At 46.3% G+C, this 27,196-nt stretch overlaps 1 long non-coding RNA gene across 3 annotated transcripts in view; it reads left to right on the top strand.

Moving 5' to 3' along the window:
- The window catches only part of LOC112582768, a 43,955-nt gene extending 18,584 nt beyond the window's left edge, over positions 1 to 25,371 (top strand). For 2 of the 3 annotated variants that reach the window (XR_003107109.2, XR_006551257.1), the window contains 2 exons: positions 18,374 to 18,509; positions 24,546 to 25,371. This is a non-coding gene — a long non-coding RNA (uncharacterized LOC112582768). The remainder of the gene's footprint in view (positions 1 to 18,373; positions 18,510 to 24,545) is intronic. The other variant, XR_006551256.1, reaches the window with a different exon arrangement.
- The last annotated feature ends 1,825 nt before the right edge of the window (positions 25,372 to 27,196 follow it).

The raw sequence follows: 27,196 nt of genomic DNA, 5'->3' as shown, positions 1-27,196 counted from the left end.
CTCAGTTGTGTCTGACTCTGCAACCCCATACAGTCCATAGAATTCTCCAGGACAGAATCCTGGAGTGGATAGCCGTTCCCTTCTCCAAGGGATCTTCCCAACCCAGGGATCGAATCCAGATCTCCTGCATTGCAGGTGGTTTCTTGACCAGCTGAACCACCAGGGTTGGGAAGATCCCCTGGAGAACGGAATGACTACCCACTCCAGTACTCTGGCCTGGAGAATTCCGTGGACTAATCCATGGGGTGGCAATGAGTCGGACATGACTGAACAACCTTCACTTTGCTCCTTAGAAGAAAAACTATGACAAACCTAGACAGCATGTTAAAAAGCAGACACATCACTTTGCTGACAAAGGACCATAGTTTTTCCAGAAGTCATGTACAGATGTGAGACTTGGACCATAAATAAGGCTGAGCACTGAAGAACTGATGCTTTCAAACTCGAACTGTGGTACTACAGAAGACTGTTTGGAGTCTCTTGAACAGCAAGTAGATCAAACTAGTCAGTCCTGAAGGAAATCAGCCCTGAATATAAATTGGAAGGATTGATGCTGATGCTCCAATTCTTTGGCCACCTGATGCAAAGAGCCCACTCATTGGGAAAGACCCTGGTGCTGGGAAAGACTGAGGGCAGGAGGAGAAGGGGAAGCAGAGGATGAGATGGTTGGATGGCATCACTCCAAGATACAGTGAAGGACAGGGAAGTCTGGCATGCTGCAGTCCTTGGGGTCGAAAAGAGTCAGACACGACTAAGCAACAACAGCAATTGTCTAGGTTGCTTCCCCTAATGAAACTTCTCATCTAGCCCCCCCTCTTGATATGTGGTAATGTGTGTAAATGGTTTGCATAATACCAGAACAGAGGGTGGAGGTTGTAAGCTGTACCTCCTTAGAGAGAAACTTGACAACATAATATGAATAAACTGCTCCATTAAGCAGTTAAAAAAATTACCATTATGACATCACACAATATACTAGTTTTTATTGATATGAATCAAATGACCACACGTTTAGTGGCTTAAAACAACACTCAGTTGTCATCTCATAGTTTCTGTGGGTGAGAAGCCTGGCATGTTTTAGCTGCGTCCTCTGCTCACAGTGTCACAGACTTAAATCAAAATGTCAGCTAGCCTGTCCTTATCTGGAGGCTCAACTATAGGAAGGTCCAGTCTCAAGCTCCCTCAGGTCATTGGCAAAGTTTATTTCCTTGCAGTTGTATAACTGAGATATCCACATTTTGGCTAGCAGTTGGCTGGGCACTGCATTTAGCAACTAGAGATTACACACAAGTCCTTTGCAATTTGGACCATAGGCTGTTTAAACACGGCAGCCTACCTCTTCAAGGCCAGCAGCAGGATCTCTTTCATACTTCAAATTCCTGAATTTTAAGATGGGCCCTGTCCCTTTTAAGAGCTTACATGATTAGGTCACGCCCATCCCATCTGGAATAATCTCCCTTCTGATTAATTCAAAGACTAGAACCTTAACTATATCTGCAGAATCCCTTCATCTTTGTAATATGACATAATCTAATCTTGAAAATGAAATCTATCCTCCTCCAAGGTCCCATACACTCATGGCTGGGGATTATACAGGACCTATATTCTGGGGGCTGGGAACCTTAGGGACCATCTTAGAATTCTACCTGATCATGGGGGAACTTCTGGCTGGTAGGCAGCCTATGTCAATCAGGATATAGGATGAATATATATATATCCTATATATTCATCAGGAAGGGAATGTTGGGCCCATTGAAGGAATCTAGAAAGATAAACTAGAGGGGGAAAATACTTTAGCTTCCTTCGTTTATGGAGTGGGTCATATATAACCCACTTATTTTAGAACTGTGTTTGTAACTCCCATTTGGCAGTCCAGTGGTTAAGACTCCATGGTCCCTAGGCAGGACGTACCAGTTTAAACCTTAGCTGGGGAACTAAGATCCCTCAAGCTGCATGGTGCAGCAAAAACAAAAGAACAAATAAAAATATTTTTAAATAAGAGCAATTAATGAAGAGATAAAATAAAGAAAAAAGATGTAAACAAATGAAAAATTATATCTTTTAAAAAAAGAAAAAAGTACCGGCTTTCCTGATCACTCAGTTGGTAAAGAATCCGCCTGCTGTGCAGGAGACCCCAGTTGGATTCCTGGGTTGGGAAGATCTGCTGGAGAAGGGATAGGCTACCCATTCCACTATTCTGGCCTGGAGAATTCCATGGACTGTATAGTCCATGGGGTTTCCAAGACTCAGACATGACTGAGTGACTTTTACTTTCACTTTTCAAATGAAAAATTAAAATTGCAATAAAAGATAAGGTAAAGAGAGGATAACCATAAAGGTAATAGTGATAAAGAGAAACTAAAAATGTAATTGAGAATACAAAGTTTAAGAAAAGACAAGGCACATTCAGAACAATTAAACTGTGGCAAATCAGTTCAAGTTAAAGACTGAAAGATTAAAAGGACTAAATAACTTTTAAAAGAAAAAATGATGAAAATAAACAAAATGTAAAAAGGAAAGAAGGACCCCATAGTAAATGTGTCTAAACATGAAGTACTCACAACTTAGTTAGCAATCTCAAGCTTACTAAGTCAACCATAATTCTTTAAGCTAAAGCAACCATAAATTTCAGCATACCTATATGAATATCCTTCTCAACTAGCTACCCCGTCTGAACTCCGGAACACAGAAAACTGAGTAATGATTTTTCTCAGTTCTCCCAAGGATGGTACACAACTAGTACAATTTAAATGCAAAGAAGAGAAGTTAATTCATTACACACAGTGGGTGCCTCGAGCACTGGGGCTTAATTCTTTCACCAAACTGGCTAATCTGTGTCCAAAAGTATGCAACTGAGAAAAGATCAGTCCATTAGGCATAGAGTCCTGTGATGGTTTGAGGAACAAGTTTTACTTGAGAAGTAGAAGCTGAAGTCAGATTCCTGGGACATTTTCTCCTCAAGAGTTGTTCAGTCACGTGATGACTGACTAAGTGATCATTTTGGATCACTTACTGAAAATAATAAAGCCATCAACAGATGTCTTGACTTCACCCAGAGGAATTCAGAGAAGTAACAGAGAACACTTATTTGATTTTACTCTATAAGCTTCCTGTCCAAAGCTTAAAAGTCCTTGGTACCATTTAAAAAAAAATAAGGCTCTTCGAAATTCACATTGTGATGCACCAAAACCAGCTTATAAGTAGGACTGATGCTAGATCAGCTTCCAGATGCTCCTTTCTTTTCTTTCTTTCCAGCAATACATCAGTGAAAAAAACAAATGACTGTTAGTTTCACATAGTTGAACTCATTCTATTGTTGTGTGGTCACTAAGTCCTATCTGACTGTGATCCCATGAACTGCAGCCCACCAGGCTTCCCTGTCCTTCACTATCTCTTGGAATTTGATCAAACTCATATCCATTGATTCAGTGATGCCATCTAACCATCTCATGATCTGTTGCCACCTTCTCCTTCCTGCCCTCAATCTTTATCAGCATCAGAGTCTTTTCCAATTAGTCAGTTCTTTGCATCAGGTGGTCAAAGTAGTAGAGTTTTAGCTTCAGCATCAGTCCAGGGCTGATCCTTTAGGATCCTTTAGGATTCACTAGTTTGATCTATTCGCTGTCCAAGGGACTCTCAAGAGTCTTTTCCAGCACCACAGCTTGAAAGCATCAATTCTTTGGCACTCAGCCTTCTTTATGGTCCAACTCTCACATCCATAACATGACTACTGGAAAAACCATAACTTTGACTCTATAGTCCCTTGTCAGCAAAGTGACGTGTCTGCTTTTTAGACGCTGTCTAGGTTTGTCACAGCTTTTCTTCCATGGAGCAAGAGTCTTTTCATTTCATGGCTGCAGTCACCGTCTGCAGAGATTTTGGAGCCCAAGAAAATAAAGTCTGTCACTGTTTCCATTTTTCCCCATCTTTTTGCCATGATATGATGGGACCAGATCTTTGTTTTTTGAATGATGAGTTTTAAGCCAGCTTTTTCACTCTCTTCTTTCACTCTCAACAAGAGGCTCTTTAGTTCCTCTTCGCTTTCTGCCATTAGAGTGGTATCATCTGCATATCTGAGGTTGTTGAAATTTCTCCCAGCAGTCTTGATTCCAGCTTGTGATTCATCCAGCCCAGCCTTTTGCATGATGTATTCTGCGTATAAGTTAAATAACCAGGGTGCACTCATTCTGGCCAAGCTAAAACTGAATAGAACTCTGTGAGGCTGTCCCAGGTATAAATCCTTTCTGCATCTCTTGTTTTGCATTTGTAGGAAAAAGGCTTCATTCAGCCTCCTAGACTATCCCTGTGTTCCAAAGGGCAGATTCAAACGGTTGCTAATCAGGAAAGGGAGGGATTACAAAAACAAAAGGGAAGCAATCAAGAAACAATAGAGCACCATAAAGCAGGGTCCTGGTTCTTCCTCAAAGTATACACATAAAAATACCTCTGAGTTCTTCTGCAGGAATTAGAGCCCCCACCCAGGAAGAGGATGGTAACTTCAGGCTGAGTGCAAGTTTCCTGGAACACCACCCTGTTACCTTACCACCGACCAATCAAAAGAGTCTGTCCGCAGTGGAAAATAATGAAGACTCTGACCCTCTCCTCAAATGATTTACTGTGGTTAACTTCCCCTTTATCCCTTTAAAAACTTTCATAGTCCAGCAGAATCTTCAGAGTTGGTTCTTGGACACAAGTCCTTCTTCTCCCCATGTTGCCAGCCTCCTGAATAAAGCAACATTTCCTTCCAACCAACACTCGTCTCTCAGGTATTAGCTTTAGCTTTAGAGTAGCTAAACTTGAGTTTGGGAACAAAGGGACTCCTACAAAATTTATTTAGTCCTTTCCTCAACTCTGGATTTTAGTACCAGAAAGTTACTATTGGTACTGTTGTAGGAAAGGGTCCTTTCAGGACCCAAAAGGGGGTTCTTGTCTAACATTCAGAAATGAATTATCTATACAGTTCATGGAATTCTCCAGGCCAGAATACTAGAGTGGGTAGCCTTTCCCTTCTCCAGGGGATCTTCCCAACCCAGGAATCAAACCCAGATCTCCTGCATTGCAGGCAGATTCTTTACCAGCTGAGCCACAAGGGAACCCCAAGAATACTAGAGTGGGTAACCTATCCCTTCTCCAGTGGATCTTCCCGACCCAGGAATTGAACTGAGGTCTCCTGCATCACAGATGGATTATTTACCAACTGAGCTTTGAGGCAAGCCCCAAGGAGACACACATGTTGGCAAAGCAAGAAACTTTATTGTGAAGGGGATGCCTGAGCACAGAGCAGTGGGGTAAGGGAACCCAGGAGGACTGCTCTGCCACATGGCTCTCAGTCTCATGATGATGGGATTAGTTTCCAGGTTGTCTCTGGCCAATCCCTCTGACTCAGAGTGGTGCGTACACATTGCTCAGCCAAGATGGGTGCCAGTGAGAAGGATTCTGGAAGGTGGTAGGACAAGTGACCTTTGGGCCTTTCCTGAATTCTTCTGGTTGGTGGTGGCTTGTTAGTTCTGTGTTCCTTACGAGGACCTCCTATCATAAAATAACTCACACAAATGGTTACCATGGTGCCTGGCCAGGGTGGGCAGTTTCAGTCTGTGTGTTTCCCCTAACAGTACAACCTACTAATTTCTACTTGACTTCTTAGTTGCATGGCCATGCTTGATCGCTCTTCCCTTGAAATACATTTTCTTGGTTGTATTAGTTATCTGTTGTCATGTAACAAATTACTCCAAAACTTTAGTCACCTAAAACATCATATATTTATTATTTCATGCTTTCTGTAAGTCAGAAATTCCAGAGTATATTCTGGGTGATTTTGTTCAAAGTCTCTCGTATAATTATGGTTAGGATGTTGGCCAAGGCTGCAGTCATCTGAAGGCTAGACTAGGGCCGGGGGTACACCATGGGGGCTCATTCCTCTGGTTTTTGGCAGAGGACCCAGTTCCTCTCTGGTTCTCAGCTAGAAGGTTTAGTCCTTTATCATGAGGATGTCTCCATAAGCGGTTTGTGTGACCTTACAACATGGCATAACTTCTCCCAGAAAGAAAGAGCAGGAATTTGCCGTCCTTTGATGACCTCACCTCTAAATTCACACACTGTCACTTTTGCTTTATTCTATTTCTTAAAAGCGAGTCAATAAGTGTAGCCCACATTCAAAGGGATCAGAATTAAACTCGACCTTTTACTTTTCAAATTTTTTAATTTTTTGGCCACACTGGACAGCATTCAAGATGCAGCATGTGGGTTGCAGGATCTTAGTTTCCCAATCAGGAATCAAACCCCTGCTCCCTGAAGTGGAAATGTGGAGTGCCAATCACTAGACAGCCAGGGGAGTTCCTAAAGTCCATCTTTTAAAGGAAGGAGTATGATAAAGGAAGAAATAAAACTTTCTTTCTCTACACTTTTAGGTTGATTGCTGAAGCCCTGAAAATTAGACTGACAAAAGACTTTAACAAGAGACAGAATTTATTATGACTTGCAGAGCTCATATATTCAGGAAAAGGATGATGAGTAACTCAAAGGGGTGGTTAGAACTTGGGCTTATAGCATCTCAACAAAAATAAATAAATTAAATTTGTAGAGAAGCAATAAGACAAAGAAAAAGGGTTTCAGGCTTCCAGGAATGGCAAATTGTGCAAAGTAAATATATCCAGAAAATTAAAGGAAGAAAGAGTTATTTCAGGTTTGTTATGCAGTCCTTTTGGTGTTGTCTCTAGGCAATGAAGAGACAACACTAAGTCTCTGGTAATTAATAATAAGAGTCTCTGGTGATTAAGAATTCAAGCCTCCTTTTAGACAAACAGTCGGGGAGGACAGAATGTGGTCCACTAGAGAAGGGAATGGCAAACCACTTCAGTATTCTTGCCTTGAGAACCCCATGAACAGTATGAAAAGGCAAAATGATAGGATACTGAAAGAGGAACTCCCCAGGTTGGTAGGTGCCCAGATTGCTACTGGAGATCAGTGGAGAAATAACTACAGAAAGAATGAAGGGATGGAGCCAAAGCAAAAACAATACCCAGTTGTGGATGTGACTGGTGATAGAAGCAAGGTCCGATGCTGTAAACAGCAATATTGCATAGGAACCTGGAATGTCAGGTCCATGAATCAAGGCAAATTGGAAGTGGTCAAACAGGAGATGGCAAGAGTGAATGTCAACATTCTAGGAATCCGCAAACTAAAATGGACTGGAATGGGTGAATTTAACTCAGATGACCATTATATCTACTACTGTGGGCAAGAATCCCTTAGAAGAAATGGAGTAGCCATCACGGTCAACAAAAGAGTCTGAAATGCACTACTTGGATGCAATCTCAAAAATGACAGAATGATCTCTGTTCATTTCCAAGGCAAACCATTCAATATCACAGTAATCCAAGTCTATGCCCCAACCAGTAACGCTGAAGAAGCTGAAGTTGAACAGTTCTATGAAGACCTATAAGACCTTTTAGAACTAACACCCAAAAAAGACGTCCTTTTCATTATAGGGGACTGGAATGCAAAAGTAGGAAGTCAAGAAACACCTGGAGTAACAGGCAAATTTGGCCTTGGAATACGGAATGAAGCAAGGCAAAGGCTAATAGAGTCTTGCCAAGAGAATACACTGGTCATAGCAAACACCCTCTTCCAACAACACAAGAGAAGACTCTACACATGGACATCACCAGATGGTCAAAATTGAAATCAGATTGATTATATTCTTTGCAGCCAAAGATGGAGAAGCTCTATACAGTCAACAAAAACAAGACTGGGAGCTGACTGTGGCTCAGATCATGAGCTCCTTATTGCCAAATTCAGATGTAAATTGAAGAAAGTAGGGAAAACCACTAGACCCTTCAGGTATGACCTAAATCAAATCCCTTATGATTACACAGTGGAAGTGAGAAATAGATTTAAGGGACTAGATCTGATAGATAGACCGCCTGATGAACTATGGAATGAGGTTCGTGACATTGTACAGGAGACAGGGATCAAGACCATCCCCATGGAAAAGAAATGCAAAAAAGCAAAATGGCTGTCTGGGAAGGCCTTACAAATAGCTGTGAAAAGAAGAGAAGCGAAAAGCAAAGGAGAAAAGGAAAGATATAAGCATCTGAATGCAGAGTTCCAAAGAAGAGCAAGGAGAGATAAGAAAGCCTTCCTCAGCGATCAATGCAAAGAAAGAGGAAAACAACAGAATGGGAAAGACTAGAGATCTCTTCAAGAAAATTAGAGATACCAAGGCAACATTTCATGCAAAGATGGGGTCAATAAAGGACAGGAATGGTATGGACCTAACAGAAGCAGAAGATATTAGGAAGAGGTGGCAGGAATACACAGAAGAACTGTACAAAAAAGATCTTCATGACCAAGATAATCACGATGGTGTGATCACTCACCTAGAGCCAGACATCCTGGAATGTGAAGTCAAGTGGGCCTTAGAAAGCATCACTACAAACAAAGCTAGTGGAGGTGATGGAATTCCAGTTGAGCTATTTCAAATCCTGAAAGATGATGCTGTGAAAGTGCTGCACTCAATATGCCAGCAAATTTGGAAAACTCAGCAGTGGCCACAGGACTGGAAAAGGTCAGTTTTCATTCCAATCCCAAATAAAGGCAATGCCAAAGAATGCTCAAACTACCGCACAATTACACTCATCTCACACACTAGTAAAGTAATGCTCAAAATTCTCCAAGCCAGGCTTCAGCAATACGTGAACCGTGAACTTCCAGATGTTCAAGCTGGTTTTAGAAAAGGCAGAGGCACCAGAGATCAAATTGCCAACATCCGCTGGGTCAAGGAAAAAGCAAGAGAGTTCCAGAAAAACATTATTTTTGCTTTATTGACTATGCCAAAGCCTTTGACTGTGTGGATCACAATAAACTGGAAAATTCTTAAAGTGATGGAAATACCAGACCACCTGACCTGCCTTTTGAGAAACCTATATGCAGGTCAGGAAGCAACAGTTAGAACTGGACATGGAACAACAGACTGGTTCCAAATAGGAAAAGGAGTACGTCAAGGCTGTATATTGTCACCCTGCCTATTTAACTTATATGCAGAGTACATCATGAGAAACGCTGGGCTGGAAGAAGCATAAGCTGAAATCAAGATTGCCAGGAGAAATATCAATAATCTCAGATGAAAGTGAAAGAGGAGAGTGAAAACGTTGGCTTAAAGCTCAACATTCAGAAAATTAAGATCATGGCATTCGGTCCCATCACTTCATGGCAAATAGATGGGGAAACAGTGTCAGACTTTATTTTGGGGGGCTCCAAAATCACTGCAGATGGTGACTGTAGCCATGAAACTAAAAGACGCTTCCTCCTTGGAAGGAAAGTTATGACCAACCTAGATAGCATATTCAAAAGCAGAGACATTACTTTGCCAAGAAAGGTCTGTCTAGTCAAGGCTATGGTTTTTCCAGTAGTCATGTATGGATGTGAGAGTTGGACTGTGAAGAAAGCTGAGCGCCAAAGAATTGATGCTTTTGAACTGTGGTGTTGGAGAAGACTCTTGAGAGTCCCTTGGACTGCAAGGAGATCCAATCGGTCCATTCTGAAGGAAATCAGCCCTGGGATTTCTTTGGAAGGAATGATGTTAAAGCTGAAACTCCAGTACTTTGGCCATCTGATGTGAAGAGTTGACTCATTGGAAAAGACTCTGATGCTGGGAGGGATTGGGGGCAGGAGGAGAAGGGGATGACAGAGGATGAGATGGCTGGATGGCATCACTGACTCGATGGACATGAGTTTGAGTGAACTCCAGGAGTTGGTGATGGACAGGGAGGCCTGGCGTGCTGCAATTCATGGGGTCGGAAAGAGTCGGACATGACTGAGTGACTGAACTGAACTGAACTGGAGAGGACAGAGAATTTTTTTTTCCCTGGTGTTTGCTGTTTATCAGTTGTCTTTAGTTCAACATAATCTTTATGCCTGGTGCTGGAGAAGACTCTTGAGAGTCCCTTGGACAGCAAGAATATTCATTAAAAGGACTGATGCTGAAGCTGAAGCTCTAATACTTTGGCCACCTGAAGCAAAGAGCCACCTTACTGGAAAAGACCCTGATGCTGCGAAAGACTGAGGGCAGGAGAAGTAGGCAACAGAGCATTAGACAGTTAGATGACATCACTGACTCAATAGACATGAGTCTAAACAAACTCCAGGAGATAGTGAAGGACAGGGAAGCCTGATGTGCTGCATTTCATGTGGTCACAAAGAATCAGACACCACTTAGTGACTGAACAACAACATTCTTTATGCCTAAATGGCATCTTTTGGGGTGACATAGTCTGACCTCCTATTGTATCAGTGAATTAGTGGACATGTTTTAAAACTGTCATACTTGTCTTCTGCAACAAGACAACTCTCCCGGTTGTCTCCTTATGTCTCTGGCTATTTACTCCGAATGTCCTTCTATGGTTCCTTGTATTATTCCCGTTCCTTGAATGCTGGGTTTTTCAGGTCTACTCAACTAAAATAGAGTCACCTCAGACTAATTTATATCACCCTCTTCAGACCCTTCTGGGCTTCAAATACACGCCCACCTGCCCTCTGGCTCTTCCTTCTTACATGTCTCAGGGGTAGCAGACACTCATCTCTCCCTGTTTTTTCCATCCACCACACCTGGGATTTCTCTTCTTTTCTCTATCTTGTATATCACAGATATCCCTATCTGGTCAGTTCCTGGAATCCAAAAGTGAGAAGTGATCCCTGCTCATCCTCCTTCATCTCCCACATCAAATTAGTCAACAATTAGTATACCTCCTAAAGTTATCTCAAATCAGTCTTCTTGGCTCCATCTCCATTGCTCCTACTCAATTTAAGCTATCATTATGTCCTGCCTGAAATTCCACCATAGCCTCCTATGATGGGCAGAAGAAGGGCCCCCAAAGACATCCATGTCCTAATCCTCAGAACCTGCAAAAGTGCCACCTTACATGACAAAAGGGACTTTGCAAATGTGACTAAATTAGGATCTGGAGATGGGATTATCTGAGTGGCCCCAAAGTATTCACGAGAGTCCTTATAAGAGAGAGGCATGAAGGTCAGGCATGGAGAGGGCACCTGACAATGGAGGCAGAGACTGGCATGAAACTCCTTGAATATGGAGGAAGGGACCAGAACCCAAAGGATGCACCCTCTGGAAGCTGAAAAAGAAAAGAAAATGGACTTTCTTCTTAAACCTCCAGAAGGAAACATCCTACCCACCATCTTAGCTTTAGCCCAGTGAGTCTGACTTTAGACTTCTGACCTCCAGAACTGTAAGATAATACAGTTGTGTTTTAAGCCACCAGATTTGTGGCAACTTACTGAAGTGGTAGGAAGTGAATATACATCCTAATCCTTCTTCCAGTCTCACTGTATTCTATTCTGCATACACCCCAAACACAGATATCATCTGTCCAACATCCTCATTCAAAACACTTCCATGACTTCCCTGCATCCTTAGGATAAACTCCAGGCTGCTTACAAGACTCTATCTCCAGCCCCTCAGCAGTTTATGCTCTATAAATTCATATAATAAATTTAAATCAGCATGCTTTCTCCCTATTAGACTGAATGCTGCCTCTATTTAGGACCTATTTTCCTCCCCTCTCTCACTGAACTCCTCCAAGTCAGTTCCCAGCTTAGACATCGCTTCATCAGTGATGATCACTACCCCCATTCTGAGCTCAGGTCCTCTGTTGGAGACATTACTGTAATTCCCTTATCATATCCTTGACCCACTTAATGGCTGTGACTTGTGAAAGCAGAAAGTATACATCCGTCTGGTTCACCACTCTGTGCACTTGCCATGATGGCTGGCACACGCCAGAGTGCAGTGATACATAAATGAGAGCGTGGCGGGTCCAGGGAGTCTTAGTGGAGGTGGTGCTGAGGGGCTCCAGGACTGTTTCATTTCCACTTAGAAAACTGGGGAAGAAAAACCCACGTGGGAGAGAGATCTGGAGCTGACCGGGGAGCAGGTGAGAGTCTGAATTGCCCTCATTTCCCTTCCTGCTCAGCCTGGTGGGGAAGATGCTGGGAAGGGGAACACGGCGTCCCTGCCCTCCTGCTACAATTAGCCGAGCCTTTCATTCTCCCTCTACAAAGAGGAGAGAGCGAATCAAAAGAAGATAAAAGTGCACGTCCCACAAAAGACATCAAGATGAGGGGGAAAGAAGGGAGGGTGGTGGGAAAGAGAGGCAGAGGCAGAGAGAAAGCCCTGCGGCCCAAACAAAAGCCTAAACCCAGCCGATCCCAAGGATCAGACAGTGGAGACACAGGACAGGAAGAGAGCAGGCTGCGTGGGATCAGCAGCCCTGTCAAGCCAAGGAGAGGAAATGAAGGAAGATAAAATACCTATGTGAATTATGTGAATGGCCAGGGAAGAGGGTGGGGAGGGACCCCAGATGGAGTCGGGACAAAAGCATGAAAAGACAAGATTGCCACCATCCATGAGCTACTCCACCCTAGGGAAGGCACAGAGGCGCTGGAGATAAAGGCTGAGAGAGGAAGGTAGAAAGGGAGGGAGCTCAGCGCTGGTGGCAGGACTGAAAGCGTGGGGGGACAACGGTGTGCATTACCCGTGGAGGTCAACCGAGGTGAAGAGGTCATCAGGGTCCTGGCCTGTATTTGCTGCAAGAAATCCTACCTGGTTGTATGTCTTGCATTTGAATCATAACGGCAACTCACTCCAGTATTCATGCCTGGAAAATCTCATGGACCGAGGAGCCTGGTGGGCTACAATCCATGGGGTCACAAAGAGTCGGACACGACTGAGCGACTTCTGTGTGTGTGTGTGTGTGTGTGTGTGTATGTGTGTGTACGCGCACGTGCTCAGGCATGTCTGACTCTTTCCAACCCCCATGGACTGTAACCTACCAGGCTCCTCTGTCCATGGGATTTCCCAGGCAAGAATACTGGAGTAGGTTGCCATTTCCTCCTCCAGAGGATCTTCCTGACCCAAAGATCAAACCCAAGGATTGCAGGCGAATTCCTTACCTGAAGTGAATAAAGAAAAGCAACATGGTCTTGAGGCTTTCAGCAGATATGTTTTTGTGTCTGGCTTCATTCTATCAACAAGCACGTAGTGTGGATACGTCATTGTCATTGCTGTGTAATCCCACTGTGTAAACACACCACTGCTTATACATCCATTCTTCTGTCCTCTGATGGAGGATTTCGATTCTGGTCCACAATCTCTTACCTGAAACTTTGGGGCCAGATGTGTTTCAGGATTCTAGAAAGACAATAAGGTACATACAATCTATATTACGCAACCCTCCATGCAAGCACCAGCATTCTCCAGTAATCAAACATATCAATATTTCTGCAAGGAAATACATGAATATTCCTCATAGAGATAGCTTCACTTCCATTCAGTTGGGTTTTGCCACTGAGTGAATTCTGGCCGGATCAGGTTATGTCTCCAGATAAGAGAAGGCAAATTCTTGTTTTTAGGGCTTTTTGAATTTTAGAATTGAGACTTGGGCATTGTGAACTTATACTTTACTAGTTTCAAATAAAATTTGCTTTGGGAAACCCTGGCAGAAAAATAAAGAGGATACCACCCTACAGATATCAACAAAAATCAGGGCAAAGTTCCAATGATATCGATAGATGTGATTTAGAAGGGTTGTCAGTGGCTAAATGTGGTTTAAACACTGACTCTGTGTGAGAGACAAGGAAGACTCCTGCTGACTGTGTACATCTCTGATTGCCCTGATCTGTTGAACACCATAAACCTTCTTTGTTTTTATAACAGCTCCTAATCTTATAAATTGCTGATTATATTTTGTATGTAATTTTAAAGCTCATTTCTTTTTTATTCTTTTAATCTGTTAGTCCTCTATTTCTGTTTTACTTATTTTGATCATTCCTCATCTCTATTTTGTCCTTTATAATTTTATATCACATTCTTTGATCTCATCTTATCTTCTCATTTTTATTCTTATTGTGCTATTTTTTTAGTGATAGGGAAAAGACCCCTGGGGTTTGGAAGAGCAAGCAGAGATAATTTATCCCTTCCCTCCCCTGAAGCCAGATTGCTCTGTACCAGAGAAAATTTCTTTCCTTCGGATTTCTAGCTGGTGAGGAGCCCTCAAAATTCAAACACAAGACTTAACAAAGAATTGGTCGTAGGACTTTTGAAGCCTTGGAAAACCCCTGGTCTCAAAGCAGGAAACCATTCTAAGTGGTGGAGATCTTTTTCTGGGCAGATATTTCTTTGCTCTGGGAGACCAAACCCTGGAATTCAATAAGCCAGCATAAATACCTTTCACCGTCTCCACATACAGGTACTTGTCATCCTTTCATGAGCTGAGGATGCAGCAATATGTTTTTAATCTTTTCCCAAGTTGCCTATATTTCTTTTCTATAGGGTTGTGGAAGGCATTGTTCCTGTAACTCAGGGATGAGTGAAGATGTGGCCCTTTTCAGCTATTGCTACAGGGGGGCCCAGAGAGAAGCTACCAGAAGGAGAGCTGGGCATTATATTCTCCTCACCTGGCAGAGATGCCCTTGAACAGCCAGTCTGATAAATTTAGACCCCTCCAGGGAGAATGCTGAAGTCTTCTCAAGGGGTTAGGCCACACTGAAGAATCCAACTCTGGGAAATGTAGGAAATGGGGAGAGAGGCTGGTTAAACCCTTTACTCAGAGCCAGTCCAAGTCCTAGACTAGCTCTTTTGTCTTGAAGGGGTGCACATTCTGTTAGCTACCCCAAGAGGGAGACCTGGGAAAAGCAGGCCTGAGAGTGCTTTGGGGTTCCAAGGATAAGGTATCCTCCCACTGCAGGAAGGTGAAGGCAGCCCTAGGGAGCAGAGGAAGGCCGAGAATGAGGCTGGGAACGCTTAGAGAATGTGCCTGCTCATAACTGGTTTATGTCGTGCATTTCTCCACATCCCAGTGTCTTTCTGAGGGGCCCAGTCCTTCACACAGGTTTTATCTGGATGGTCCCACCAGCCTCCAGCTCAGCTGTGAGCAGTCCTAGGGTGCCGCCCGTGTCCTCACAGAGGACAGAGCAGTAGAAGGCAGACCCGCAACCTCAGCCCACCCTCCAGGTCAGTGCCTTTGGGAACCTCCGGGGTTCCCGTGGTCCACTCAGCAGCCTCAGGCCTGACACTTACTGGAGATCTGCGGGCCAACTAGGGAGTTATTTTTAGTTCCTTTCATCATTTACCTGCATACTGCTTTCTACACCATTTTAATAACCTTTTTCTTTCTTTTAAGAATGTACTTTATTTTTTCATGAACTGCTGTTCATATAGTTTCTTTTCTATTTCTTCAGTTTAATAAACTGGGTGCTGGGGCCCCAGGTCCCAGCTAAGAGCTGTGAGGCAGCCCAAGCAAAGAAGGCTGGATGCTCTGCCCTCTCCAATTGGACCCCCAAGTCTCCTTACCAGATGCGTCTTGTCCCCAGTGACCCCTCCTGACTCTGAAAAATTTCTACCTGTGGAATTCAGAAGCCTTCAGGCCAGAATTCCTTCCAGGGTGATAATAATAGCTACACTGATAACACCTCTGAACCCAGGAGACGATAGTCGCACTTACTATGTTTATAATTATTAATAGAAAGGTAATGGTTGCTCATTATCAAGAAATGCAAATATAAAAGGGTATGAATTTTTAAAATGTATGTCCCCCAACTCCCTCAAATTCTGCTCCAGACTCAGAGTAACTTTGTTAACATATGTGTGGAAATGTATCTGTGGCATAGGGACATACCCATTTAAAATTTGGTAGATAACGTCACCAAACCGCTAGGCCAGTTTGTATTCCTACCAACAGCTTCATCCACACCCTTATCAGCACAGCAGGGAGTCTAAGCCAGACCTTTTGAAATTCTGTCTGTATCAGCCTGCCCCTGCCCTGCACCCCTCATCATCCCTTCTCAGGTTGTTTGGATTCAGGAAATAGGGTTGAGGTGAGTGCTTGTCCATTAAGCACAGGAACTGCACGTCCTTGCTGGGTGAAGCTCCTGCTCTGGGTGCACCCCCAGGCAGGCTGCAGGCTGTCACCTAGCAAGTCCAGCTTCTGCAGCTTCTGCAGCATGTGCCCTTTAGCTCAGCACAAGCAGTAACTTACCCACTCAAGCAGGAGACTCCCAGGCATGCTTGAGAATGGGCGCGTGCCTTCTTGTTTACATGGGCAAGCACCCACTGAGCACCAAGTCCAAGTCACATATGAAGGTCCATCTGGGTTTTTCCCGAATCCTCTCCCAGCGGGAGCAGGCAGAGCCGTCTCCTCCACACTCTCCCGCCACATCTGATAACACTGCACTAATCTGGGGACTATTCCCAGCAGTGTGTGTGCACCCAGCCTGGGACTGTGGTTAGGATCCTGGCTCTCCCTGCCAGCCTGCCACAGTGGAGCAGACAGTAGGTGGGTGATCAGGCTGTCGACATTGTCCATTTCAGAGATACTGCATCTGCAAGCGAGAGAGATAAATGAGAAGGTAGCTCAAACTAAGGTGTAGCTGTCAGGTGGGACGAGGTGGCAGCACAGCCAGAGATGAGGAGAGGAGGAGAGGGCGGAGCCAGCTGGCACGAGGCCCTCAGGTACCCTCAGACCTGGCCACCAGCTACCTCGTCGGGGCCCAGCGGCTGGTTGAAAGATGAGAACTAGCAGCCATCCCAGAAAACTGGTTTGACTACTTCCTCTCTGAGTTAACTGACTATGTATCTTTGACCAAAAAAATAGTCCTGGGATTTCCCTGGTGGTCCTGTGGTTAAGAGTCCTGCTTCTTACCGCAGCGGGCACAGGTTGAATCCCTGGTCAGGGAACTAAAATCCTGCATGCAAGGCGGCGTGGTCAAAAACAATAACAAACCAAAACGGTGCTAAGTTTCATTACTTGAAAGTTAAGACAGACTTCACCCTCTTCTTCAGATGGTGTGGCTCTGTGAGACAGGAACCCCCACAGAGGGAGATGTTAGTGGGCCATGGTGCCAGGTGCCTTGATAAATCATCTAGGGTCTGCCTGTTGTGGTGGGTGATGGGGTCCTTGACAGGGCAAGAGGCCCATTATACCCCAGCTGCCCTCAAAAGGATCAAAAGACCTTTAGAAAGAGGCAATCTGAGGACTTCCCTGGTGGTCCAGTGGTTGAGAATCCACCTGCCGATACAAGGGACACAGGTTCCATCCCTGCTCTGGAAAGATTCCACATGCCGCAGAGCAGACAAGCCCATGCGCCACAGCTACTGAAGCCCTCACACCCTAGCGCCGGCGCTCCCTGGCAAGAGGGGCCACCGCAATGCCCACACACCTCAACTGGGGCATAGCCCACGCTTGCTGCAACTGGAGGAAGCCATGAGCAAGGAAGACCCAGAGCGGCCAAAAATTTACTTTAAATTAATTAATTAATTTAAAAAAGAGGCAATTTGAGTAGCTTATCCCATATCCACTCCAAACCTCATTCTCAGGCCAGTCTTCACTCTGCTGCTGCTGCTAAGTCACTTCAGTCGTGTCCGACTCTGTGCGACCCCATAGACGGCAGCCTACCAGGATCCTCTGTTCCTGGGATTCTCCAGGCAAGAATACTGGAGTGGGTTGCCATTTCCTTCTCCAATGCATGAAAGTGAAAAGTGAAGTCGCTCAGTCATGTCCGACTCTTCACTACCCCATGGGCTGCAGCCTACCAGCTCCTCCATCCATGGGAGTTTCCAGACAAGAGTACTGGAGTGGGTTGCCATTGCCTTCTCCAAGTCTTCACTCTAGAGGCTGGAAAAACTAAAACCACCTTTTTATCGTCGGTAGCTGTAGGTGACTTTTGACAATGTCCTGGCCCATTAGAGATAGCAAAAACCTGTTTGGATTTTGGGAAACCTTTGTTTTTAATAAATAGGATAGTTATAACTCTTCCCCTCTGTTGTCCACCCTGAATAGGGATGTAATACTTGGAGCTATGGCAAAACTATTGCGACCCTGAGGAAAAGGTCAAGAAAAATACAAGATTGTTATCTCTAATATTATAGTGCCCTAAACCAATGCCCGGAGAAGGCAATGGCACCCCACTCCAGTACTCTTGCCTGGAAAATCCCATGGATGGAGGAGCTTGGTAGGCTGCAGTCCATGGGGTCGCTAAGAGCCGGACACGACTGAGCGACTTCACTTTCACTTTTCACTTTCATGCATTGGAGAAGGAAATGGCAACCCACTCCAGTGTTCTTGCCTGGAGAATCCCAGGGACGGGGGAGCCTGGTGGGCTGCCGTCTATGGGGTCGCACAGAGTCGGACACGACTGAAGCAACTTAGTAGCAGCAGCAGCAGCAAACCAATGCCAGCTACTGACAACCTCCAGTAAGGAAAATAAATCCCAATTTGTTTAAGCCCTTGTAAGTTAGCTTTTCTGTTTCTTGTTATTGAAGAGCATTCCTAAGTGATACATTTATTTATGAATGTTTTCAAAGGAAGGACGCTTAAAGGAGCCCCTCAGCCTTTACCGCTGAGCCGAGGAGATGAGTCAGCTTGGTCCTGCAACTTCCCAGCGTGACCTGGACCTTGCAGCTCTGCATTGGGGCCCACACTTGCCTCATCAACCCCCAGGTGAATGGCCTGATACTGTTTACTCAGCACAGGATAAGTCTAGGCCCCCGGGCTGAATGCCAAAGAAGTGAAAAAAAACAGCTTTGACCTACCGTTCCGCTGCCCTCTGTCCCCTGAGGACCCCACACGTTCTCCTGAGACGGGGGCCAGGTCACTGCTCCGCTCCCGGGTGACGGCGCATATGCTCTGGAGGCACGCTTCCATCTGCGCTCCCTCAGCGCTCCTCTCAGGGCTCCTGGGAGTGATGAGACCCCACCTCCCGAGGCTGCCCAGACAAACTGGGGATTCAGGCAAGGCAGAAAATAGAGAGCAAGCCCCAGGGAGTAAGCAGTGAAATAATCTTCCTATGTTATTCCTTTCCCGCCTTTGTGAGGGGATGTCAATCCTTTGGTTAATCCTTGCCAATCACTCCTTCTCTCTCCTTCAAGAGTTCCTCTGCTTTTCTTTCTTGGCCTGCCTTCCAAGAATCCTCCATCTTCTATTCTTCTCACTCTCATCCTTCATTCAATTTTATGGCTTCCAAATCTCCTGAAACCCCAGGTCTCTTTCCCCAGCCCAGATGTCCCTCCTAAGCTGCAGCCTCAAATACCCAGCTATTTCTTTTACATCTGCACTTGGGCTCTATAAACTTAACATATTCAAAACATAAATTTTTCTTGTCCCCAAATCTTCTCCTACCCCTTCATATCTTAATGGTGGCAATACCCACTAAATTAATTTCCTGTTGCTACTGTAACAGATTATATCAATAACCTCAGATATGCAGATGACACCACCCTTATGGCAGAAAGTGAAGAAGAACTAAAGAGACTCTTGATGAAAGTGAAAGAGGAGAGTGAAAAAGTTGGCTTAAACCTCAACATTCAGAAAACTAAGATCATGGCATCCAGTCCCATCACTTCATGGCAAATAGATGGGGAAACAGTCGAAACAGGGGCTGACTTCATTTTTTTGGGCTCCAAAATCACTGCAGATGGTGACTGCAGCCATGAAATTAAAAGACACTTGCTCCTTGGAAGAAAAGCTATGACCAACCTAGAGAGCATAATAAAAAGCAGAGACATTATTTTGCCAACAAAGGTCCATCTAGTCAAAGCTATGGTTTTTCCAGTAGTCATGTATGGATATGCGAGTTGGACTATAAAGAAAGCTGAGCACCAAAGAATTGATGATTTTTAACTGTGGTATTGGAGAAGACTCTTGAGAGTCCCTTGGACTGCAAGGATATCCAACCAATCCATCCTAAAGGAAATCAGTCCTGAACATTTGTTGGAAGGACTGATGCTGAAGCTGAAACGCCAATACTTTGGGCACCTGATGCAAAGAACTGACTCATTTGAAAAGACCCTGATGCTGGGAAAGATTGAGGGCAGGAGGAGAAGGGGACGCCAGAGGATGAGATGGTTGGATGGCATCACTGACTCAATGGACATGAGTTTGAGTGAACTCTGGGAGTTGATGATGGACAGGGAGACCTGGTATGCTGTGGTTCATGGGGTCGCAAAGAGTCGGACACAACTGAGCGACTGAACTGAACTGAACCAAACTGATAGAGATAATATGAAATGAAAAGAGGTCTTTGAACTCCTAAAATTCTACTGGTAGGAAGCAGGCTGAGAAAACTATTCAGCTGCAAATACATGCTGCTGCTGCTAAGTCGCTTCAGTCGTGTCTGACTCTGTGTGACCCCATAGACGGCAGCCCACCAGGCTCCCCCGTCCCTGGGATTCTCCAGGCAAGAACACTGGAGTGGGTTGCCATTTCCTTCTCCAGTGCATGAAAGGGAAAAGTGAAAGTGAAGTCGCTCAGTTGTGTCTGACCCTCAGTGACCCCATGGACTGCAGCCTACCAGGCTCCTCCATCCATGGGATTTTCCAGGCAAGAGTACTGGAGTGGGCTGCCATTGCCTTCTCCAGCAAATACATGCTAGCTTTCATGAAAAAGGAAGGATGACACAGAAGTCAAAACCAAGTGCTCAGAGGGGAAAGCCATGAGCCATGAAGAATTACTCTTGCTGGATTTCAGACTTGCTGTGGACTCCTTTCTCCCTTTTTGAATAACTATTTTATGCCTTTCCCCCGTTTTTATTGGGTGTAATGTGGGGGGAAGGGTGGTGGTCATCTCTTTGTTTAACTGGTCAAGAGGAACATTTCATGGGAGCTGTAGTGAAGGAACCACACCTGAGGCACCTCCTCAGCACTGGGACTTGATTTGGAAGATGGAATACAACTGATGCTGTAATGGGGTGGGTCTAGGGTCTTGAGGGGTGAAATGAAGCGTCATCACTCAGTCATGTCCGACTCTTTGCGACCCCATGGACTGTAGCCCACAAGGTTCCTCTGTCCACGGGATTCTCCAGGCAAGAACATTGGAGTGGGTTGTCATTCCCTTCTCCAGGGGATCTTCCCCACCCAGGGAGTGAAGCTGAGTCTCCTGCATTGCACACAGATTCTTTACCGTCTGAGCCACCAGGGACACCCTTGAGGGGTGGGGTGAGTGCCTTTTGTGTGTGGGAGGGATGTGCACAATAGTGGCCAGAGGGCAGAGGTAGCCAGCCTCCGCGATGGCCGCCAGTGATCCTGGTTTCCTGATGGTCACACCTTCGTGTAGTTTCTTGCACGCTGTACCACTAGCATAAAAGTGACGGCATGCCACTTCTGAGATAGCTTATCAAAGGCTACGGCCACTGTTTGGGTGTGCTATCTTTCCCTCTGTCTCTGTCTCTGTCTCGGATTACTCATCTGGGCAAAGCAAGCTGTTGTGAGCAGCCCTAAGAAGAGGCCCACGGGTGAGGAAGAGAGACCTGAGCCAGAAGCACCCAGCTAAGTTGCTTCCAGAATCCTGGTCCTAAGACACTATATAAGATAATGTGCTCATTGTTTTACATCCCTAAGATTGGGGGTAATCTGTTATGAGCAATAACTATTTCAAGCAGCTAGAGAGGTAGGCGTGAAGGGATCCTTTAATGCGATTCCCCTGCTCTCATGTCTGCAGACAGCTCTGCTGACCGCAGCCTCCTTCGGAAGCTGTTTCTGCTGCCCTGGATGACTTCTTTCCACAAGGCCAACTTTCTTATTCGGCTCTGGTTAGAAAGGCTCTTCTGGCTGCCCAAGCCAGAGTAGTGCCTCTGTTGCTCGCCTTCCTGCAGTGACTCTCTGCTTGCCGTTTATCACTCTGATAGGTTTGTTTGCTTGATTTTTACTGTCTGTCTCCCCCACTAGAATAGAAGCCCCATGAGAGTAGGGAGCCAGTCACAAATAGTGCTTGGCATAAATGAATGAACCCTGAAAGAAAATGAAAGTGAAAGTTGCTCAGTCGTGTCCAACTCTGTGACCCCATGGACTATACAGTCCATGGAATTCTCCAGGCCAGAGTACTGGAGTGGGTAGCCTTTCCCTGCTCCAGGGGATCTTCCCAACCCAGGGATCGAATCCAGGTCTCCCGCATTGCAGGTGCATTCTTTAGCAGCTGAGCCACCAGGGAAGGCCAAATGACCCCTGCCTGCTTTCATTTCCTGCCAGCACCTCCCTACAGCTATCCCTCCTGTCTGACTGAACTGAAGTTTCTTTTCAGTCATTCTGTTTCACACATTGTTCTTTCTCCTAGAATGCTTTTTCCCTTCCTCTTCAATTGATGAAAATCTACAAATCTTTTAAGAAAGTCCAGCCACCTGACTCAGGTGTCCCACCTGAGTGCCCCCATAGCATTCAGAGCTTTCCCTACCGAACATTTATCATCCATCATCCATCCATCAGGGGTGACCAGACGTCTGTGTCTGTTCCCTGCCAGATGCTGAACTTTGAAGGGTCTGCCCTGTGTCTCCTTCACCATCGCATCCCCAGGGGCCCAGCAAAGTGCTGAGCCTGTGGCCGTACTCAGCGCGCATTTGACAAGAGGAAAGATGGATCAAAAGAGAGGGAAAATCTCTGCCAGAGGTGGCTGGCATTGCTGTTTACCCACATTGCATCCTTGCCCCGAGGGCCTCACTCCGCCTGAGTGAGGCTCACTGGGTGAAATGATTCCTGAGGGAGCCAGGTGAATTGTGGGCAATGGAAATATCCCTGGGGGTGGGCAAAGGAGCGACCTCGGTGGCCAGGCACGCAAACCCCAAGGGGGGATGTTGCTGCTTCACCTAGCCCCCAAGCCCCGCTCTGGATCAGATGGGTTCTGGGGAGCTTCCAGTGGTCCTGGGACCTCAGCAGACTAACTGCATTACCATCTTCCCTGCTGTACCACCACATAAAGACTGGAAAGCCAAGTGGTTGATGGCATTGGTGATAGGAGGGAAGGGATGATTTAGGCAGAAACAAAGTGGGAGAGAACAAGGGCCATTGCTGACTTGGATGATTTAAGACTCTCCCACTTTGAAACTTCTAATAGCCCCGCGCATGCACAACACTCCTCTCAACCCCAACATAAAAAGCCCTTTCTCAGAACAAAAGCCCTGTCACCGAAAGCACTTATTTAAGAACAATAACAGCAAAACACACAAGGTACAAAAACATTTTTCTCAAAAAATTTTTCCACTTCAATTCAACAAATATTTATTTTCCTGAAAAAGCAGAGATATATAAAGAAATAGAAAAATGTGGATTTTTTTTTTCTTATTTTTGATTGAAAAGTACAACCAGGAGAACAACATTGCCCCAGTGAGCCAAAGCACAATGGGAACGCATTTTTAAATAGGAAAGAACTCTAATATATAAATATACCAAGATAATTTTAAAACACAGTGGAGCCTCCACTCTTGAGTAGGGAGTGGGTCTCACGTGCAGAGGCAACCTGTGTCCCGACTGCCCGGTGGGCTGCTTGGGGATACAGTTTAATCCAGGGTGAGACACCATCATCACGTTAATAGACCACATGGCATAGGGCGTACGTAAAGCTAGCACGGCAGCCCTAGCTCTCAAAAGCCACTGGACAAGCCCTTCAGAAAGCAAGTGAGAGTCCAGACAGCTTTGGGTTAGGAAAGAACAGCTTCCTTATCTATAAAATGGATTTGGAGACTTCTACTGTTCCTTCAGGTGCTAATGGACTGTGATTCTCAAGGGGTTTCTCAGAAATCTAGGGGCAAATATGGTGGAGGAGATACAAAAATCCCATTATGGCCCTTGTAGTTACCTCTATTAGAAACCAAGACCCAGGCCAAGTGAATTGCAACCCCAGAACTCCTTTAAGGAAAACCAGTGGGCCCAGCCCAAATCCAGCAAGAGCATGTAACTTGTGTGCGGTGATTCCATCATAGCTTTCAGTCCTGTTTGAAACTGATCTCTGCCCCTGCTGGGCTATATATGTATGTCGTACAGTGATCTACGTCATATAGAATGTGGATCTGGGCAAGTTGTGTGAGATGGTACCAGGCCGATCGCCAGGAAGAGGCGAGAGGCTTTGTTGAACATATGGAGAACTTGGCCAGGATGGTGTCAGAGAGAGAAAGAGAGGCTACCCCAATGGTGACAAACTGGGGTGAGAAGGAGACAAGTGCAGATGCTCCTCACAACATGGCCTGAAGTAGCGATTCAGTAATCAGGCTGACTTGTTTAGTGCTGCTTGAGTTCTTTCAGTCCTTTCAAGGACCCTGCCAACAACTGAAGTATTTGAAAAGGAGCCATGAACTGCCTGGGTATGAGGGTTCCACAAACGGCAGTTATCCCCAAGTACCTGCCTTACCAGGCAGAGAAGTAAGACTCCACTCTCATTTTCTTCCTGGCCCTGGAGCTCTTGATGGCCTCAACCACCTCGCTTCCCCTTCTCCAGCCTCTGTCCCCACCCCACACCCGAGCCACACAGATGCAACAAGCAGGACCTACATTGTCCTCTTCCCACCCTGCCCCCCAACCCCATACTCACAGACACCTCTTTTGTGAAGCCTATTCCTCGGCTTAATTATTTGCAGACCTTCTTTCTCTTTTGAGTCTCTCAAAGTCCAAAGCCTTTTCAGATAATTAAACCTGGAAGGACAAGAGGAAGACACCCACCCCCACGCTCTTGGAATGGACTGGGCGATTAGGTCATAACTGGTCTTTATTGTTGCAGCTGAAGAGTATTTATTCCACTTCCAGAGGAGCTTGCGTTGTTACCTGCCTGCCGCACCTGCAGCTCTGCGAAGCTGAAGCTGACCTGCCTTGGGCTTGGAGTCCTGCCTTGGGCTTGGAGTCCTGCCTTGGGCTTGGAGTCCTGCCCTGGGCCTGCACTGAGAACCAGGGCCAGGGGCTGGCCTGTTTCCTCATTTTCTCTCCTTGGGGGACTCTCTTGTGTCCCTGCCCCTGCCCCAGACTTGACTGCATTTCTCACTCTCCTTGTCACTGCCACCCCTTTTGTCTTTCTGGCCATCTCAGCCCTGGGCCTCCTACCCTGCTCAGTCCTCCTGGGGACTACAGCCCAGGGTCAGAGAGAAGAACTGTTCAAGCGCATCCCGGCAGCGGCCTCCAAGCCCAAGTTCAGGAGCCTTCCCAGGCATGCCCTGGAAAGAAAACCAGGGCAGAAGGAATGAGTTTCCCTAAAACCATATTTAGATTCCCCAGTGCAGAGATGAGTGAGAGGGTGGAAGACAGGACCATGAACTGTTTCAGATCCACTCTGAATCCGAGGGTCAGAGTTTCCTACTGGGAAGAAGAAAAAAAAAAAAAAATCCTCCCTGGTAAACAATGGAAAAAGAAAAAATTCTTCTACCCACAAATAAATTTCCTAGGGACGTTCTTGGCCATGGAGATTAAGTATATTATTATTTGTGACAATAATACACTTCATAGAGTACTCTAAAATATTTTCACTGATTTCATTCTGCTCATCAGCATGACCTCATTTGTCTAGAGTGATGAGACAGGCAGAGAGGAGCTCTGTGTTCTAAAGGAGAGAACTGGGAACAAGAACAGCTAAGTGACTTGCTCAAGTCAACACCAGAATTCGAGTTCCCTCTCTGCCTCAGATCAGTTATGCAATTTCCTTGTGGCAATATGGGGGTCCCCCCTGGAAGGTTGTGACTTTCACTTGCTGGGTTGAAATCTCCTGGTAGGAGACACAGAGCTTTAGGTAGGAGACACAGACAGGGGATTCAGGGTCTCCTGCTTCTTTTAAGTGTCCGGTCCTTCCTGGGCCCCCACCCCTGCCCCATGTCATCTTTAGAGACTGGTAACCCCTCAAAGGGCTTCCCAAGTGGCTCTAAAGGTAGAGAACCCACCTGTCGATGCCGGAGACATAAGAGACGTGGGTTGGATCCCTGGCTCGGGAAGATCCTCTGATGAAGGTCATGGCAACCCACTCCAGTAGTCTTGCCTGGAGAATCCTGTGGACAGAGGAGCCTGGCGGGCTACCATCCATAGGGTAGCAAAGAGTCGGACATGACTGAAGTAACAGGGAGCAAGCACACAACCCCTCAGGATGAAGGACTGACCACAGCTATTGTTCATTCCTGCATTCCCACCATGTGACAAGGTCTATCCATGAGGTCACACAAATCATCCCACTTAATTCTTCCAGTAACTCTGGGTAACTCTCATGGGATCAGAGATGTCAATCTTCCCTAGGTCACACAGCTAGTAAGAGACAAGAGCTGAGATTTAAGCCAGAACCTCATGGACTCTGAACACATGCCTTTACCTGTGAAAGACGTACTGCAGAGGACAGATGTGAAAGTGGAGGTCCAAAGGGAGACGTGCCGGAAGGAGACCTGGGTGTCCTGGCTTCCAGCTGCAGAGTGTGCCTTTGACTCATCCAGGTCACCTGCCGCTTCCTCCTTCAGCGTCATAACTTTATCTGCCGCTGCCTGCCGTGTCAGATGACCTATGATCATCACCCATTTTCAGTTTATAAAGAAAACTCTTGCATTAAAAACAAATCCCCAGGAGGAGCCAGGACGCGGAGAGGGAAGACATGGAGTCCGCATATCCCCATGCTAAAACACTCACCAGGTGCTAGTGGGGGACCGCAGCAGACAGGCTGGCAGACAGGCTGGGGGGAGGAGCCCCGGGGGCCTCCAGATACCGGGGAGGGGAGGCTGGGGGAAGGGACCTGTGCAGACCCCCGGTCTGGGGAAGCGGGAGCACTCTGGGGACCCAGAGCAGCAGGTTGCTCAGCGCGGTGGGAGGAACTCTTGGAGGTTGGAGGATTCTTTAGAGGATCAGAGGATCCATCAGGGAAAGCCTCTGAGCCTCCACTTACACTTGGCCCCAGGAAGTCTGCTGGGGCCCCCGCTGCCCTCTGGGGCTCTCTCTACCCTCCTGGCTGAGCCCTCTGCCCTCCAAGGCGCCCTCCACTCTTCAGGGACCCCGCCCCCACCATGGGCCCTGAGAGCATGAGAGGGAGGGGGTAGGAAAAAACGCCAGGCCGGCAAGGGAGCATCCTTTGAGGGTATGCCTGGTGTTCCCCCGCCCGGTAGGCCCTGAGGAGCTCCCCGAGGCCCTGGGCCAAGCCCTCTGCCCTTCAGGACCTCCTCCGCATTCAGAGCCCCCTCATCCTTGGTGCCCACTCAGCCTGGGAGGGGGAGCTCCTGAGGCAGTGGAAAAAGGCGGGCTGGTTGTGGGAGGCTCCTGTGGAGTTCCGGCAGTAGGGAAAGGCCTGGTGTTCACTGGCCCACTTGGCCCTGGGGAGTCTTCTGAGGCCCCCTCGGGGTCGCCCTCAACCCTTCAGGCCAAGCCCTCCACCATCTGGAGGCCCCCTCCACATTCTGGGGTATCCCTCCACTCTCT

This window comes from Bubalus bubalis, chromosome 5, assembly GCF_019923935.1.
Source record: "Bubalus bubalis isolate 160015118507 breed Murrah chromosome 5, NDDB_SH_1, whole genome shotgun sequence".
Classification (NCBI taxonomy): Eukaryota; Metazoa; Chordata; class Mammalia; order Artiodactyla; family Bovidae; genus Bubalus; species Bubalus bubalis.
This window is presented reverse-complemented; position numbering and strand designations above follow the sequence as displayed.